The following is an 18,637-nucleotide window of genomic DNA, read 5'->3' as shown; positions in this document are numbered from 1 at the left end:
TATAGCAAATGTACAGTAAAGTTATGGCTATGTTAACTAAGTAACTAGGCAAAGTAAACGCAGCCATGCCAAACACTTCTTAGAGCCCACTTATGGACAACAGAGGTCAATCACAGGCAGGCACTGTATGTAGGCAGTCATGGCAGATGATTGATATTGTTCACACAGCTGCAACAGAGGAGCACAACGCAAGCATGCTCTGTTTATAGACAGCTGGGACTACAAGGTCATAAGAAAGTGGATTTAAGAATATATGTATTTGAATGTTGCAAATATAAATGTTTTCACATTTATCTATATGAAGACACTGTTTTTGCACAGGCATGAGTGTTCATTGCTGGCAATGGTGTCTGGTTTTCTCCACTTATCAGCTCACCCTCCAAGATTAAAAAAAAAACCTGAAAAAATGCTCAATTCCTTGATTTGTACATGATCTTGATGTGCTCTTTGTGGCATTCCCATGTTGGTGGAATACTTGACTGCTACCAATCTGTTTTTTAAAAAAAGTACTTTCCAAGAGATATGTTCACTCGATATTGCTTGAGAATTACATTAACCGCACTGCACTCAAGGCTAAGGTAGGCGCATAGATTACATGTGTGGAACTCTGAATATAACTTGAGTCAGTGGCTCGGGAGTGCTTGTCACCACTGGGCTTTTCCTGTGCATTGTTCAGCATGCGCATAAGAACAGCCTACAGGCTACATCTGGTGCCAGGGTGTGTAGCATGCGAAGAATGACCCTCATTGTCTGTACTCGTTTGGAACGTGCGTTCAGGCAAACTTTGCTCACATTCTGTTTTATGTGCAGGTAATCCAGACGTGCCAAGATTCATGCGATCTGAACTCTTTATTTTGTGCTGTTCGTTTCTTCCATGAGTCTGCAATATACAAGTGTGAAAGTGAAATGCAATGCATGCAGGTTTGGAGGAGGGAGGCATTGATAACACAAACTATGACATCCATCCCAACCTTATAAAAGCATTACCCTTTCTGTTTTTCTTCAGTGCACACAAAGTGGATGCAGGGCTGACGGTGTTCAGTTTGCACTAACCTATTCATCTTTAGCTTCAAAATCAGACACTAATCGAGAACAAACTGTGAAGTGGTCAGCTGCGGTCTACTGGCTCTCAGTCACCCCATCTCCATGAAACCAGCTGCAATTGACCCAGACTTTGTTATTTTTCATGTTCCATCTAATTTCCTGTTAGTGCAAATTACACGTAGAGTGCCGAGGAAATACTGCCATTAAAGAAAACTGGAAATGAAACATCTGTATGCATGCTTAGATTGCAGAAAGTTAAAAAAAAATACAATCAATGGAGCGGGAGGCATTGTGTGGGTGCCAGCACTGACCCCACTGTAGCATTACGAGGAGGTGGGAGGGAGAAATTCTATAGTTAAATCTAAACAGCTATGCCACCAAAGCTAAAAACAGGCAAACAGTAACAAAGCAGGAAACCCAGAAAAAAGTCCCCCAAGAACAGACGAAGAACCATTGCATAATGAGACAGTACTTAGTCCCTGCTGTGCGGGTGGAACAGAAGAGAAAAAGCAGGGACAAAGAGGCAGGACTGACTACCAGCAAGCAAGGATTTTTAAAGGACACTAAAACAAGCAAATCAAAAGCAGGGTGATGAAGTTAAGTCCACAAGAGAAATTACACTTGGTCTCAAATGCTTGACCTAAAAATTTTAATTATCTGATTGGTTGCAAGTGCTTTCCCCTCACCCCCCCCCCCCCCACCACTGAAGGCTTGCTGAAACAGGATTCACGCTTCCACAGAAGCGAGCTGGCTGCAAAATGTAAGAAAAGTTTGCAGCTGCCATTACAGGGCATGAGAACCCAGTTCCCAGGTCATGAAACTGGTAAAAAGATAAGGTGGTCAGGGGCTAAGCAGAAGTGCCCTGATCCCTTGGACTTTTTAGGGGAGTTCAAGAGGAAACACATATTTTTGGCCCTTTCCTAATCCTACAGGACACCCACAGAAGCCAGTGCGGACCACAGTGTGCTCCTGTGGGACTCCCACAAGAGTCCCACAAGAGTACTGTGGGACCAATTAAAAAGTAGATAAAACAATTTTTTTTAAAAAGAGGGGTGTGGGTCTGTGGGTGGATGGCTGAAAGCCATGTGTGGCATGGGATTACCCAACCCGTGCAACCCAATGCCCTGTGGATCTCCCAGGAGATTGGACACAAAGGTATTATAATATGATAGTATGTTAAAAAAGTAGAAATTTACTGAAAAAAACAAAGGTTAAAGTCATGTTATATGTGAGAAAGGTACTAAGATTTTAACTTACACTAAATTAAAAAAAAAACTTAGAAATTCACTAACATATGCTTAACTTGCAATGCTGTGATTATATGCTTATGACCTTACATATTACATCACTCATGACTTCTGAAATCAATGAAGGTTCAAGTTATACATGTATCGTTTCTGTACAGCTGGCAAATCTCCCTGTTTTTTTACTTTTAAATGGTAGTGGCCTTTAAGTGGATTTCTAAGGTTTTTTTAACAATTAGAAATCTTGCTACCTTCCTCATATATAACTCCACTTAAACTTTAGCTTTTTCAGTAAATATACCTATGAATCTATCTATCTATATGCCTATCTATCTATACGTTTTTTAGGTTTCAGGGATGGATAGGGTTAAGAGATGTAAGGGTAAATGGTCGTAAGGGGTACTAAGGTTCATGGATGGGTAAGGGTAAGGGTAGGAAGGGTTTTTAAGGTTTGCAGAGCGGTGTAGTTAAGTGGCAGTACAGGGTTTGCAGAGTCTAGGAATGGGTAAGGGTTAATAGGGGATTTTTGGAGTACAGGGCAGGTAAATGACAAGGGATAGCTTCCTCATTTTACAAAAGAAAAACCCCAACTTCAACTCATCTATCTACATACATAAACATGCATACATATATATATATATATTCACTTAAAAAACCATAGGTTTCACACATGTTATAGTTAGCTGGACATTTCACTCGTAAAGAACCAATGAATTTCCCCCGTTATAGTTAGTGCAGGCAACTCTCTGCTGATGACGTCAGATATTACATCACTGATGACATATGTGTCTTTATGAAAAATAAATATTTGTAATATATGTATAGCTAAAGATTGATGGAAGAAGACATGGGTAAATAAGTGTCTAAATACAGTGATGTCATATCTGACGTCATCAGCAGAGGATTGCGGTCGCGTGAGTTATAGTTGCCTGCACTAACTATAACGGGGGAATTTCATTGGTATTTTACGAGTGAAATGTATATATGTATATATATATTCAGTGAAAAAACCATAGGTTTCACACATGTTATAGTTAGCTGGACATTTTACTGATAAAAAACCAATGAAATTCAACCGTTATAGTTAGTGCAGGCAACTATAACTCACGCGACCGCAATCCTCTGCTGATGCTAATACTGTATTTAGACACTTATTTGCCCATGTCTTCTTCCATTAAATTTTAGCTATACATATTTTACAAATATTTTTTTTTCATAAAGACACATATGTCATCAGCAGAGGATTGCGGTCGCGTGAGTTATAGTCGCCTGCACTAACTATAACGGGGGAATTTCATTGGTTTTTTATCAGTAAAATGTCCAGCTAACTATAACATGTGTGAAACCTATGGTTTTTTCACTGAATTTGCAAGGTTTTTTAAATGCTAATTCCTAACTATAACGTGTGTGAAACCTATGGTTTTTTCAGTAAATTTGTACGGTTTTTTAAATGCTAAGTTACTTTACGCCATTCGTGGCGTGCGTGCCCACTTAACGCAGTTCGTTCCGCACCGCGCGCACCGTGCGCGCACAGTGAGCACGCGGTGCGCTTTGCGCACCGCGCGCCCACTTTACACAGTTAGTGCCGTGGATGGGCCATGTACGCACGATGCGCTTCGCGCACCATGCGCACATGGAGGACATATTATGCGCTTCGTTGTGAGAGGTAAGCTTTTAGATTTCTAGCATGTGGAAAATATGCCATGCTCAAATGGTGTCCTGCGGGCACCATTTGCACACGGGGTGGGGAGAGTGTGGATAATTTTTTTATTTTAATTATTGTTTACCGTACGCGTACGGTAAGCGTAATCGGCGCTTTTTCATAAAAAAATAAAAAAGATTTTTGGGCTTTGGGGGTACTTTGGGGACACATACATCAAAGCTAGGTGGTTAGGAGCTGTCTAAACAGTCCCTTTACATGTTTTTGGCCTTTGTTTTTCCACCCCCACTCAGAGTGCGAGAGAGAAAATGGCGGACGCCGCCCCCTGGTTTCGAACGATTCGAATGTTTACTAAGATCTAACAGCCAATCAGAATCGCGCTCGCGCACGGCACCGTACGCGTACGGTAAGCTTACCGTAAGCGCACGGTAAGCGCACCGTAAGCTGGCTCAGATATATATATTGATTTAAATGCTATTTTCTCAGTAACTACTGAACAGATTTACACCAGACCTACAAAAGGCACTTCCTTGACCTGAGGACTACCTCTCTGCCAAATTTCAAGTAACTCTGTTCAGCCGTTCGGGCTGTAGCTGTGTCTAAAGGTCCTATGGAAAAATGCATGGGAAAAACGTGTTTTGGGACCCCCCTTTTATCTCAGCCCCCGCTTGACGAATCCCCCCGAGACTTTCAGGGTAGGAGCGGAGCATAGCGCCCCACCTATTTTGAAAATTTCGCGAGGATTCGTCGACCGGCGCAAAAGTTATTCCAAATAGAATGTTGCGGATTTCCTATGGAAACAGGGTCCTAACTATAACTATCTACTGGCGACCGCCAGTAGATAATATATATATATATATATATATATATATATTCACTGAAAAAACCATAGGTTTCAGGGGTGTTATAGTTAGCTGGACTTTTCACTTGTACAAAACCATTGAAATTCCCCCGTTATAGTTAGTTCAGCTAACTATAACTCGCGCGCCCGCAATGCACTGCTGATGACGTCACATATTACATCACTCATGACATGGTCAGTGACATCACTGATGACATCTCAAATGACATCACTGATGACATCACTGATGACATCATCCAGTGAATGTGTGTTTTTCTGAAAATTAAATATGTTTTATATATGTATATCTCAAGGTCGATGGAAGAATAAATGGGTATATAAGTGTCTAAATGGATGATTTGTTTTTGAAAAATTGATTGTGTAACTGACTGATTAAGTGTATCATAGTGAATACATGGCTTAGTGAGTAATGTTTAAATATGTAAATATCTGTATCAGTCTCTCACTTTGTGTATAAGTGGCTGCATGGGTTGGTGAGTAGCTACATGGGTGTCTATATAGGTTATTAGTTGTTTTTTTGAGTATCAGTCTGAGTGTCTGCATGGTTCGGTGGGGGGTATTACGTAGTGCATAGGTGCATGAATGAGTGACTCACTGTTTGTATGGGTTGAACACAGCATGTGTGCAGGACTGTATGGGTGGATGAGTGTGTGTATGGGTGTGTTAGTGAGTGAATGACTGTCTCAATAGTGTCTTTATGAGTAACTACATATGTTTTAAACTAGTATATGTGACTATTGGTGTATATATGTGAGTATATGTGAGAGTGAGAGATTGAAAGAGTTCCTGTATGAATAAGTATGTGTTTCTATAAGTGATTGTTTAAAAGACTAAGTATGTGTAAGTTTCCGTAGAAGTAAGTATGGTGGTGTGTGTATAACTGTATATGCAAGTAAATGTATGTTTGATTCTTTATTAGCATGAGTGACTATGTGTGTGAGTAACTCTATGGATGAGTGGCATTGTGTAACAGGATGTATAGGTGTATGAGTACATATGATGAGTGAGTACATGTATGAGTGACTGTATAGGACTGTTGGTGAATGAGTGGATGTGTATGTGGATCTTAGAATTACTGAAGAGGTTGTTGTAACTGGTATTGGTATGTCCATTGTTTTGAAAATTTTAGTCTCTATTTTTGAATGTGTGTATCAAAGGTTATATTAGGGTGAGAGGAGGTCTGCCACTCTATCACAAGGATGATGTCATCAGTGATGTCATTTGAGATGTCATCAGTGATGTCATGAGTGATGTCACTGACCATGTCATGAGTGATGTAATATGTGACGTCATCAGCAGTGCATTGCGGGCGCGCGAGTTATAGTTAGCTGAACTAACTATAACGGGGGAATTTCAATGGTTTTGTACAAGTGAAAAGTCCAGCTAACTATAACACCCCTGAAACCTATGGTTTTTTCAGTGAATTTCTGAGGTTTTTTAAATGCTAATTCCTAACTATAACGTGCCTGAAACCTATGGTTTTTTCTGTGAATTTCAAAGGTTTTTTAAATGCTAATTTCTAACTATGCCTACAAAGATAGGACATGTGAAGAAAGAAGAAAAAATGCACAGAAAGAAACAAAAGAAGTGCAGAAAGAAGCAACAGAAGTCCTCAAATACGAAGATAAGTGCAGGAAGAAGGATAACGTGCAGAAAGAACAAAAAGAAGAGCAGAAAGAAGCCTTGTTGCAAAATCATCCTGTACCCTCAACTTTTTCAGACGGATACTGGTGGTAACTGAGTCTGACTAACCAGTCCTAGAGCCAGTGCTATGTTAAAAGACACTTAGAATACAGTGAAAACACCTACATACACTAGGGAACATTATGCGTTGGGGTCCCCCTGTGATTAGCCTTACCTCCTCTATAAGCCCCTAGTATATAATAGGGCATGGGGATTAAAACTACCTCTTAAAACAGGCCACAGGGCGTTTTTGCATACGTTAACTCAGGCCCCGTCCCCTCCTTTCACCATTGTGTAAACACGCCCTGTGTCCGTTTTTAGTTGGGAGATTAAGTTCATTTGAGTCCTGAGGGTCCCTAGGGTCCAACTAGCCCACTAGGTACCTCCAGTAAGTGCCACAGAGCTGCGTTGCAGAGAGGTGTAAAAAGTGGCACGGCCTGGACCACCTCTCTGCAATGCAGCTCAGTGGCGCTTACTGGAAGCACTTGGTGGGCTAGTTAGCCCCCAGGGGCCCTCAGTATTGAAGGGAAATTATATCCCCAATTTAAAACGTGCCATGGTGCGTGTTTGCACACGTCACCTCAGGCCCCGTCCCCTCCCTTCACCACTGTGTAAACGCGCCCTGTGGCTGTTCTAAGTTGAGAGATTAAGTCCCCTTGAATCCTTAGGGTCCCTAGGGTCACACTAGACCACTAGGTACCTCCAGTAAGCGCCACAGAGCTGCGTTGCAGAGAGGTGTAAAAAGGGGCTTGGCCTCAGAACACCTGTCTGCAGCGCAGCTCCCTGGCGCATACTGGAGATGCCTGTTGGGGGCGCGTTTGCAGAGTGCTGCATGGAGGGGGCATGGCCTCCGGCACGATGCCAGTCTTTTATTTATTTTATTTTTTTAAGAAGGGGGGCTGTGTGGTTCCCCTTCTTATTCTAATTTATTGGCCCTGATGACCCCATCCCCCAGGGCCTGTCTCCTAATTATATTTTTTTGACCCCAATCCCCAGGGCCGGCCACTGTTTTTTATTATTTTTAAAAAATATATATTTATAGACACACCTAGGACATGCTGGACAAACCGTACGTACCTATCACCATGACGATTTGCGGGATATTCATTAAAAGGCGACTATGCATGCAATTAATCCACGTGGAATGTATTTACACCACTAGTGAAGCTCTGACATGTCTGATGCTCTACCGTGCCTAATCCCGGTAGACACCCTTGTCGTTTATTTATACAAACATGGGTAGCTATTGACGGGCACATTTAATACACATGCACACCAAGCCATTCAAAGGGGATTCGACAAAAATTCGACCAAAACTATGCAAGAAACCCCCCTCACAGTTAATAAAACACACATCCACTGCCGGATGTGTAATACTTTTTATTTTACTCTCTGGAAAGGGGACGAACATCACTTGCGAGTCACAGCGCGCTCCTAACAGAGCCCAATGCTGTGTTACACCCACCATTGCCTGCCGAGTGCCACACACCTCTGTATTGTATTCCACTAGCTAGTGCATATGCTATGACACTCTCTAGCCCATGTGCACTGTAACACCACCCCGTGAAAATGTCATGCCACACTTGTCTTCGCACGGGTTATATTGCCCCATCTAACGTGCCTTCCTCGATGCCTATGTTATAACGCACAGTGCTATGCCATACATATTACAATTTGGGATCCATATCTTTGTCACAGTGCATATGCAACGTTACACTCCCCAGCACATATTTTATATTACAACTTTAGAGACTAGTTAGGTTACACAACACTGCCCTGTGCATATTACACTCCAAGGCGCATATCGCATAGCACGCGCTAGTGCCTGTGCTATCTCGCGCTCTCCAATGAATCTGTCATTGCGCACAATGTATTGCATATTATATTTCACGCCTGGTTCATCTTATATCACACTTTTTGGTGCATAGTTTATACCATACACTATATCTAGTTTTCATTTTCAATCGTGCTCTCAGGACTATGTTCTATATAACACTGTGTTCACCTACCCTTTTCACGGGCATTACATTTTGCGATAGGGGGTGGAGGGTCAGGGGGTGTTTTTGCCAAGTGAGCCCGGAGTCACAGTCACTAACGTCTTCTTCTTCCTGAATAAAAGTGAGATTATGCTGCATACTTGTTCATATTTTAAGTAGTTTGCACAGACAAAATGTTTTAAAAACAATAAAGTTTCTAATACCCGCCTTCTCTGAACAGTTAGCTTGCTGCCCCATCCCCCTCCTCCCTATCCTCTGTTGTGTGAATCCATGGACTAGCCTCCTCCCTCCTGCCATGCATGGTCTGATGTGCTGCCACTGCCCTCAATTTAGTATGATGTACCAGTCCACTCCTCCTGCCCTCCATTGCCCAATTCTATGCCCCATCATTGACCTCCTGCTTAAACTCTGTGCTTAGCTTGCTGCCCCTATTCTCCTTCCCCCTGCCCTCCGATGTCTTTGTGCATGCCCCTGCTCCATCCTTTTTGCCCACCATGTCCCATGGACCTGCCACTCCTATCTACTCTGAGTGTTCTGTTGAGCTGCCACTCCCCTCCCACCTGCCTAGCATTGTCAGATGACTGTAACCTGTCCCTGCCACCTCCACCCTGCCTGTCCACATGCCATGCCTCTATCCTCTTCCTCCTGTCCTACATGGCCCATTGTACTGCCACACCCTTCTGCCCTCCCTGGTCTGTTGTGCTGCAACTGCTCCTCCTGCCTGCCCCGTGTGGTCTGTTGTGAGGCCCCTTCCCCTGAACTTTCTTGTCTGTGCACAGGTCCTGACCCTCCCTTCTAACCTCCATCGTCCTTTGTGCATGCCCCTGCACCCTCCTTCTTGCCCATCATAGCCATTGTGCTGCCACTAACCCTCCCACTTGCCATGCATGGTCTTCTGTGCTGCCATGGCCCCTCCCACCTTCCCTGTGTGGTCAGTTAGCTGCCCCTGACCCCCTCCCACCTTCCCTCCATGGTCTGTGTGTATGCCATCACAGTCTCACTGTTGCTCTTCATGTTGTGTCTTGCTTCTAGTGCCCATCCTGCCTGACCTCCATGGCCATCTTGCTGGTCCTGCCCTGCCCCCTTGCCCCCAGCCCTCTGTTTACATGTGCAGACCCCTACTCCCTCCCTCCTGGCTTGTCTGTTCCATTGTAATGCCCCTGATCCGTCCCTCCTGCCCTTTATGGTCTGTTATGCTGCAGCCTTCTCTCCTGTCTGTCCATTATGGTCAGCTAGCTACCATTGCCTCTTGCCCCTCTGTTCTCTGTTGTCCATGTGCATGGTCCTGTCCCCTCCCTCTTGCTTTCTATGGATTGTTGTGCTGCACTCCCGTCCTGCATGCCCTGTGTGGTGTATTGTGCTGCTGCAAACCCTGATGCCTGCCCTGCAGGGTCATTTTGGTGCACCTCTCCATGTCTCTCCTGTCCTCTGTTATCCAAATCCATGTCCCTATCCCATTTCCTTCCATGATCCAATGTACCATACTTGCGAACATTTTGAACTTGGTAAAAGGGAGATTTTGAAAAAAAACTGGGGTATTGATTTTCCCCTTTGAGTTACATTGAAAAAGAGGATATTGTAGACAGGAGACAGATCAAATAAAGCCCATTTGAGCTTAAAAACATTGGACGTTTCTTGGCTGAATCGGGTCTGTTGGCATGTATGGTTGTACTACCATTGCCTCTTCCTTCTGCCCACAATGGTCTATTACATTGCCACAGCCTTGAAGGAGGGTAGATTTTGTATCACAGGGGGCCCCTGGCCCGTTCTGTCCACACCTGAAGTATGAGACCCTTGTCCTTGCCCTGCCAGCCGCATTTGTAGGCCGTATTAAATTGACCAGCGGGTCCTGTGTTGCTATATAATTATCCTGAGACATCCTTACCACTCAGCCAGCATAAAACCCCTGTGTAGGCCCTTCTGTTCAATATGTAGGCCTCTTTGTTAAATTGACCATAGCTCTGCAATTTTAGTGTATAGCAGTCTGAAGGCAGGTCTACGAGGCCTTCTGCTCCAAACTAGTAGCCCCCACCCTACCCGAGTGCTCCGTGCTCGGTATCAAAGTTCAACATCCCCCTGAAGCTGTCGACATACAGTAGGCTGCATCCTGGACTGGTACTTGCTTCCTGGGCAGGTTTCCCGCTTTTAAGGAAGTGGCAACCGCAGAGCGTCAAGTTAGGAGAACTGAGGAGATTTTATACATGAATATATTGAATTCCTGTACAATACCCATTATTTTCTGCTTGCTCTATGGAACTTACGATAAGCGATTGGCCTGAGAGACTGACCTTTTCACCCAGTCCATTGTCAGCATTAAGTGGGTAAATGACGAAATGTCTGGTAAAATCTGCAGACGAAGCTTTTGGGTAGCATACGTAGGTAGATGTAGCGTGCAAAGGAGCCCACAAAATGATATAAAAAGGGAGCACCCACAGATATCGACGGACAACCTCGCCGTCTGTATGTAGGTTAACAGGCTGTGCAGGTTTTCCCCAAGAACTGGGAGCTCTTGTCTTCCTTTGCTTAAAATGTCTTGCTTTGCTTTGCTTGAAGTATCTTATTCTATTTTACCTATATGAAATGTCATGTTATGTTTAACCATTGTTCTCTTTACTTTTGCATTTAAAAGATGTTGTATTGTAATTGCAGGAATGCTTGCTCTAAGAGTAAATGTGAGTGTCCCTAGGTAACATTTTCCTTGGTGTAACTTGTTTCTCATGATGCATTTATAGATGTGTTTTCTCTCTCTCTCTGTCAGTCCATTAATTGAGATACAGAGAATATCATGACAGCTGTATGATTATCTGGATTCTGTATTTTGTACTTTATGTCTCTATTCTGCGGTTTCTTTGAAGTTGCATCTTCTCATTAAACTGCCATTGTATTCTGCCTCCAATTCCATGTCTCATATGTCTGTTTTCTTCATTTTTGGAGCAAGCGTTCCTAGGCACCCCGGCTCAAATTAAGGTGCCCCTTTTGTCCCTGACTCACTCTCCTGCTCAGTTCTGTGGTGGCTCCCGGGGCTCTGGGGACCGCCCCTAGCTTCCTTGACCCGTAATAGATCTTCCCTCCAACAGCCTCTCTTGCAAGTCCTGTATTGTTGGTTTGTTGCCCCTGCCCCCCTTTCCACTGCCATCCATAGTCTGTTGTGCTTCCACGGCCCTTCCTGCCTGCTCAGTGTGATTAAATTGTTGCCTTTGCACCCTCCTACCTGCCTTCAATTTTCAGAGTCCGTGCCCCTGGCCTCTGACTCTCAACAGTATCCTAATGAACAACTAGATTGCTAACATTCTATATTTATTACAAAAGTGTGGAACGCCTGACATCATCTTGATGTAATCAAAACTGTAATACCTAGAGCATTCCTTTAGAAATTACATATATGAGAGGGTCTTATTGGCATCAAAATTATGGTTAGTGCTCTAAAAGACTAAAATAAGGACATATTTTCTGAGTTTTCAAATAGCGACAAAGCACTTTTAAATTATTTGTTATCTTTATGTTTTTTTATCTAGTTGACAACTTGATTAAATGTTGCACTTAGGGGAAAGGATGTGGTGTTACTTCCAGAACTGCAGACTTTGCAACTGGGGAACCAGGTTGAAGTTTCTGCTTCAGCTCGACATTCTGTGATTCTGGTCAAATCACTTAGTCTCCCCATGTCTACAACCAAAATGAATTTGTTCTTGTGTGATGTAACCAATGCTCATGTAAAGCACTCCAATACCTGACAAGTCTGCACTATATAACACTGCAAAAACACAAAATAATAAGTGTTTTGCACACTTCTGTCATTGGGCTATATTTGGGCTATATCTGGGTGATTTTGGGCTACATTTGGGCTCTTTTGTCTCCGGTGGCCATCTTGGGAGATTTATTTGTTATGAAGTTTCCTAATTTCCTCATGTACTGCAGTCTCCTCAGTCGGAAATGCTTTCAGTTTTTTACTTTGATTCCATCATGAAGGTATTCAGATATGTCACACATTTGCCATGAATTCTGAATGTTAGCACTCTAGTTGCTCATTAGATCACTGTAGTAAAACTACTGTTCACCATGGAAGTCTGCTCCTGGTATTAAAAGTGCATGTTTCAGTCTGCATGTCAGAATTTTTCAATGAAATAGAAGAGGATTTGAGAAGTCACTCAAAATGTGCCCTCATTTTCTTTCTTCAGCATTAATCATAATTTCTATGGCAAAATGAACCCCCTCATTGTGTTCCTTTTTAAATTAAATGTTTTAAGTGTTACCAGTTTATTCCAATCAAGATGGCTTCAGGTGTGCCATACTTTTGTCATAATGAAGACAGTAAGTGCTCTAGTTGTTTTTAAGAACATTCTTGGACATTCTGTCATTGGGCTATACTTGGGCTACATCTGGGTGATATTTGGGCTACATTTGGGCTCTTTAGTCTCTGGTGGCCATCTTGGGAGACTTATTTGTTATGAAGTTTCCTAATTTCCTCATTTACTGCAGTCTCCTCAGTAGGAAATACTTTCAGTTTTTTACTTTGATTCCATCAAGAAGGCATTCAAATGTGTCACACATTTGCCATAAAATCAGAATGTTAGCACTCTTTTTGCTCATTAGATCACTGTAGTAAAGCTACTGCTCACCAGGGAAAACTGCTGCTGGTATTGAAAGTGCATGTTTCAGTCTGCATGCCAGGATTTGAGAAGTCACTCAAAATGTGCCCTAATTTTTCTTTCTGCAGCACTAATCATACTTTTTATGGAAAAATGAACCCCCTCATTTTGTTCCTTTTTAAATTAAATGTTTTAAGAGTTACCACTTTAATCCAAGCAAGATGGCTTCAGGTGTGCCATACATTTATCATAAGTAGGACGGTTAGCGCTCTAGTAGTTCTTTGGAACACTCTGGAAAGCTGCAGTAGAACACAAAGGAATCAACTGACAGTCTCTGCCCTTGTTGGATGTACATGTTTTACTGAGAATGTCAGACTTCATTCTCACATGACTGAGAAAGATAATGTGAATTTACAGAAAATAAGCTCTCAGTTTAGCTTATAGATCACCTTCCAAACCTCTGTGGTAAAAGCATGAGAAAATATTTTTCTCTCAATCATGATATCCCAGCAGAAGGCTTTTTCACATGGTGAAATCACCTTAGAACATACCACAATTCCTAAAATGAGTATGGTACCTTCAACAAATGATTTATAATGTAACTAAAGTCTTAAAATCTTCTATTAACTGCAATGCTTTTTAATGAGGTGCTATCATGTATATTGGTCCCAAGATGGCTGCCAACACTTCTTGGATGAAGTGCTGACAGCCAATCAGATCTCAGGATGAGATGTGTGGTTAGGCTCCGCCCACATATATATATTGATTTAAATGCTATTTTCTCAGGAACTACTGAACAGATTTACACCAGACCTACAAAAGGCACTTCCTTGACCTGAGGACTACCTCTCTGCCAAATTTCAAGTAACTCTGTTCAGCCGTTTGGGCTGTAGCTGTGTCTAAAGGTCCTATGGAAAAATGCATGGGAAAAACGCGTTTTGGGACCCACCTTTTTTCTCAGCCCCCGCTTGACGAATCCCCCCGAGACTTTCAGGGTAGGAGCGGAGCGTAGCGCCCCACCTATTTTGAAAATTTCGCGAGGATTCATCGACCGGCGCCAAAGTTATTCCAAATAGAATGTTGCGGATTTCCTATGGAAACAGGGTCCTAACTATAACTATCTACTGGCGACCGCCAGTAGATAATATATATATATATATATATATATATATATATATATATATATATATATATATATATATATATATATATATATATATATATATATACCTACTGGCGGTCGCCAGTAGGTAGTTATAGTTAGGACCACGTTTCCATAGGAAATCCGCAACATTCTATTTTGAATAACTTTTGCGCCGGTTGACGAATCCTCGTGAATTTCTCAAAATAGGTGGGGCGCTACGCTCCGCTCCTACCCTGAAAGTCTCGGGGGGATTCGTCAAGCGGGGGCTGAGATAAAAGGGGGGTCCCAAAACGCGTTTTTCCCATGCATTTTTCCATAGGACCTTCAGACAGGGCTACAGCCCGAACGGCTGAACAGAATTACTAGAAATTGGGCAGAGAGGTAGTCCTCAGGTCAAGGAAGTGCCTTTTGTAGGTTTTGTGTAAATCTGTTCAGTAGATTCTGAGAAAATAGCCTTTAAATCAATATATATATCTGAGCCAGCTTACGGTGCGCTTACGGTACGCTTACCGTACGCGTACGGTGGCGTGCGCGAGCGCGATTCTGATTGGCTCTTAGATCTTAGTAAACATTCGAATCGGCCGAAACCAGGAAGCTGCGGCCGCCATTTTCTCTCTCGCACTGAGAGCGATTTTTAAAATTTAAAGCCCAAAAACATGTAAAGGAGCTGTTTAGACAGTTCCCACACACATAGGCATGTTGAGGGAGTCCCCAAAGATCCTCCAAGGCCAAAAACGGAATTTTTATTTTTTCGGTAATTTCGCCGATTACGCTTACCGTACGCGTACGGTAAAAAATAATTTTACAAAAAAACATCATCCACACTCTCTGCACCCCGTGTGTAATTGGTGGCCGAAGGCCACCAATTGTGCATGGCTTGTTATAGCTGAAAAAAACTAAAATTTAAAAAAAAAAATAAAAAAAAAAAATTATCCACACTCTCTCCACCCCGTGTGCAAATGGTGCCCGAAGGGCACAATTTGTGCATGGCTTATAAAATATACGAAAAATTAAAATATTACCTTTCAAAACGATGTGCATCATATGTCCTCCATGTGCGCACGGTGCGCGAAGCGCATCGTGCGTACATGGCCCATCTAGCGTAACGTGGGCACGCGGTGCGCGTAGCGCACCGCGTGCCCACCGTGCGTGCATGGCACTAACTGCGTAAAGTGGGCGCGCGGTGCGCGAAGCGCACCGCGTGCTCACTGTGCGCGCATGGTGCGCGAAGCGCACCGTGCGCGCACGGAACGAACTGCGTTAAGTGGGCGCGCACGCCACGAATGGCGTAAAGTAACTTAGCATTTAAAAAACCGTACAAATTCACTGAAAAAACCATAGGTTTCACACACGTTATAGTTAGGAATTAGCATTTAAAAAACCTTGCAAATTCACTGAAAAAACCATAGGTTTCACACATGTTATAGTTAGCGGAAATTTTACTGATAAAAAACCAATGAAATTCCCCCGTTATAGTTACTGCAGGCAACTATAACTCACGCGACCGCAATCTTCTGCTGATGACATATGTGTCTTTATGAAAAAAAAATATTTGTAATATATGTATAGCTAAAAATGTATGGAAGAAGACATGGGCAAATAAGTGTCTAAATACAGTATTAGCATCAGCAGAGGATTGCGGTCGCGTGAGTTATAGTTGCCTGCAGTAACTATAACGGGGGAATTTCATTGGTTTTTTATCAGTAAAATTTCCGCTAACTATAACATGTGTGAAACCTATGGTTTTTTCAGTGAATATATATATATATATATTCAATGAAAAAACCAAAGGTTTCACACATGTTATAGTTAGCTGGACATTTCACTCGTAAAAAACCAATGAAATTTCCCCGTTATAGTTAGTTCAGCTAACTATAACTCGCGCGCCCGCAATGCACTACTGATGATGTCACATATTACATCACTCATGACATGGTCACTGACATCACTCATGACATCACTGATGACATCTCAAATGACATCACTGATGACATCACTGATGACATCATCCTTGTGATAGAGTGGCAGACCTCCTCTTCCCCTAAGCGAAGCGCACCGTGCGCGCACGGAACGAACTGCGTTAAGTGGGCGCGCACGCCACGAATGGCGTAAAGTAACTTAGCATTTAAAAAACCGTACAAATTCACTGAAAAAACCATAGGTTTCACACACGTTATAGTTAGGAATTAGCATTTAAAAAACCTTGCAAATTCACTGAAAAAACCATAGGTTTCACACATGTTATAGTTAGCGGAAATTTTACTGATAAAAAACCAATGAAATTCCCCCGTTATAGTTACTGCAGGCAACTATAACTCACGCGACCGCAATCTTCTGCTGATGACATATGTGTCTTTATGAAAAAAAAATATTTGTAATATATGTATAGCTAAAAATGTATGGAAGAAGACATGGGCAAATAAGTGTCTAAATACAGTATTAGCATCAGCAGAGGATTGCGGTCGCGTGAGTTATAGTTGCCTGCAGTAACTATAACGGGGGAATTTCATTGGTTTTTTATCAGTAAAATTTCCGCTAACTATAACATGTGTGAAACCTATGGTTTTTTCAGTGAATATATATATATATATATTCAATGAAAAAACCAAAGGTTTCACACATGTTATAGTTAGCTGGACATTTCACTCGTAAAAAACCAATGAAATTTCCCCGTTATAGTTAGTTCAGCTAACTATAACTCGCGCGCCCGCAATGCACTACTGATGATGTCACATATTACATCACTCATGACATGGTCACTGACATCACTGATGACATCACTGATGACATCTCAAATGACATCACTGATGACATCACTGATGACATCATCCAGTGATTGTGTGTTTTTCTGAAAATTAAATCTGTTTTATATTTATGTATATCTCAAGGTCAATGGAAAAATAAATGGGTATATAAGTGTCTAAATGGATGCTTTTTTTTTTTAAATGTTTTTGTGTAACTGACTGATTAAGTGTATCATAGTGAATACATGGCTTACTGAGTAATGTTTAAATATGAAAATATCTGTATCAGTTTCTCACTTTGTGTATAAGTGGCTGCATGGGTTGGTGAGTAGCTACATGAGTGTCTATATAGGTTATTAGTTGGTTTTTTATCAGTATGAGTGTCTGAGTTTCTGTATGGTTCGGTGGGGGGTATTACTTAGTGCAAAGGTGCATGAATGAGTGACTCACTGTTTGTATGTGTTGAATACAGCATGTGTGCAGGACTGTATGGGTGGATGAGTGTGTGCATGGGTGTGTTAGTGAGTGAATGACTGTCTCTATAGTGTCTTTATGAGTAACTACATATCTATTAAACTAGTATATGTGACTATTGGTGTATATAAGTGAGTATATGTGACAGTGAGAGATTGAAAGAGTTCCTGTATGAATAAGTATGTGTTTCTATAAGTGATTGTTTTTTAGACTAACTATGTGTAAGTTTCCGTAGAAGTAAGTGTGGTGGTGTGTGTATAACTGTATAAACTAATAAATGGATGTTTGATTCTTTATTAGCATGAGTGACTACGTGTGTGAGTAACTCTATGGATGAGTGGCATTGTGTAACAGGATGTATAGGTGTATGAATACATATGATGAGTGAGTACATGTATGAGTGACTGTAGAGGACTGTTGGTGAATGACTGTATGTGTATGTGGTTCTTAGAATTACTGAATAGGTTGTTGTAACTGTGTTAGACCTGTCAGCCCTTTGGGTGGTCCCTCCTCATCATTATTTATTTTGTCCCACTTTTGCCTCAAACCCTGTTTGAATTTTTCCTTTTTGGGAACCACCAGACTTTTTAGTGTTGCTGCAGATTCAGGGAGCCATTTTACCTACCCCTGAAACTTCTGTCTGAGGGCCTGGAGCACAAAATGGTGGCCACCTGTGACATCACCAGCATCCACTGGAACCTACCAGCACCTTCCAGAACATTCCAGAACCCTGTGACAGTTGGAGGCGGTTTGGAATGTTGGGGAGTTAAGAGGGAGAGTTGGCAGTTGGAGTTGGCAGTTGGCACCTGACTGGTGAAGAGAGAGCAGCACAACAGTGAAGGAGGAAGGAGTGAAGCAGCAGGGGTGGAAACTTGTGCCTGGAGTGGGGTCCATAAACCCACCCTTGATACTTGTCCCTACTGATGGATCCCAGCCTATAGCCCTGTGTGGGAAGAAGACAGAAAAACTCATCCTAAGGACCTGAACAGCAGGAACAGGCCTTAGAAGCAGAAAGCAGCAAGATCCTGACCTGGAAACTGGTTTCCCTGGAGTCCGGCGTCGAGTAGCCTAAGACCTGGAGCCCGAGGTGGAGAAGCGGCGCTGACTGAAGAAGCAGACGTCGTACCCGGAGCCGCCTGAGGTCGTGAGAGGGCGCCGACGGAGGTCGTGAGGAATACCAGAGGTCGAGGAGGAAGTGA

The sequence above is a fragment of the Triturus cristatus genome, chromosome 4_2, assembly GCF_964204655.1.
Source record: "Triturus cristatus chromosome 4_2, aTriCri1.1, whole genome shotgun sequence".
Classification (NCBI taxonomy): domain Eukaryota; kingdom Metazoa; phylum Chordata; class Amphibia; order Caudata; family Salamandridae; genus Triturus; species Triturus cristatus.
This window is presented reverse-complemented; position numbering follows the sequence as displayed.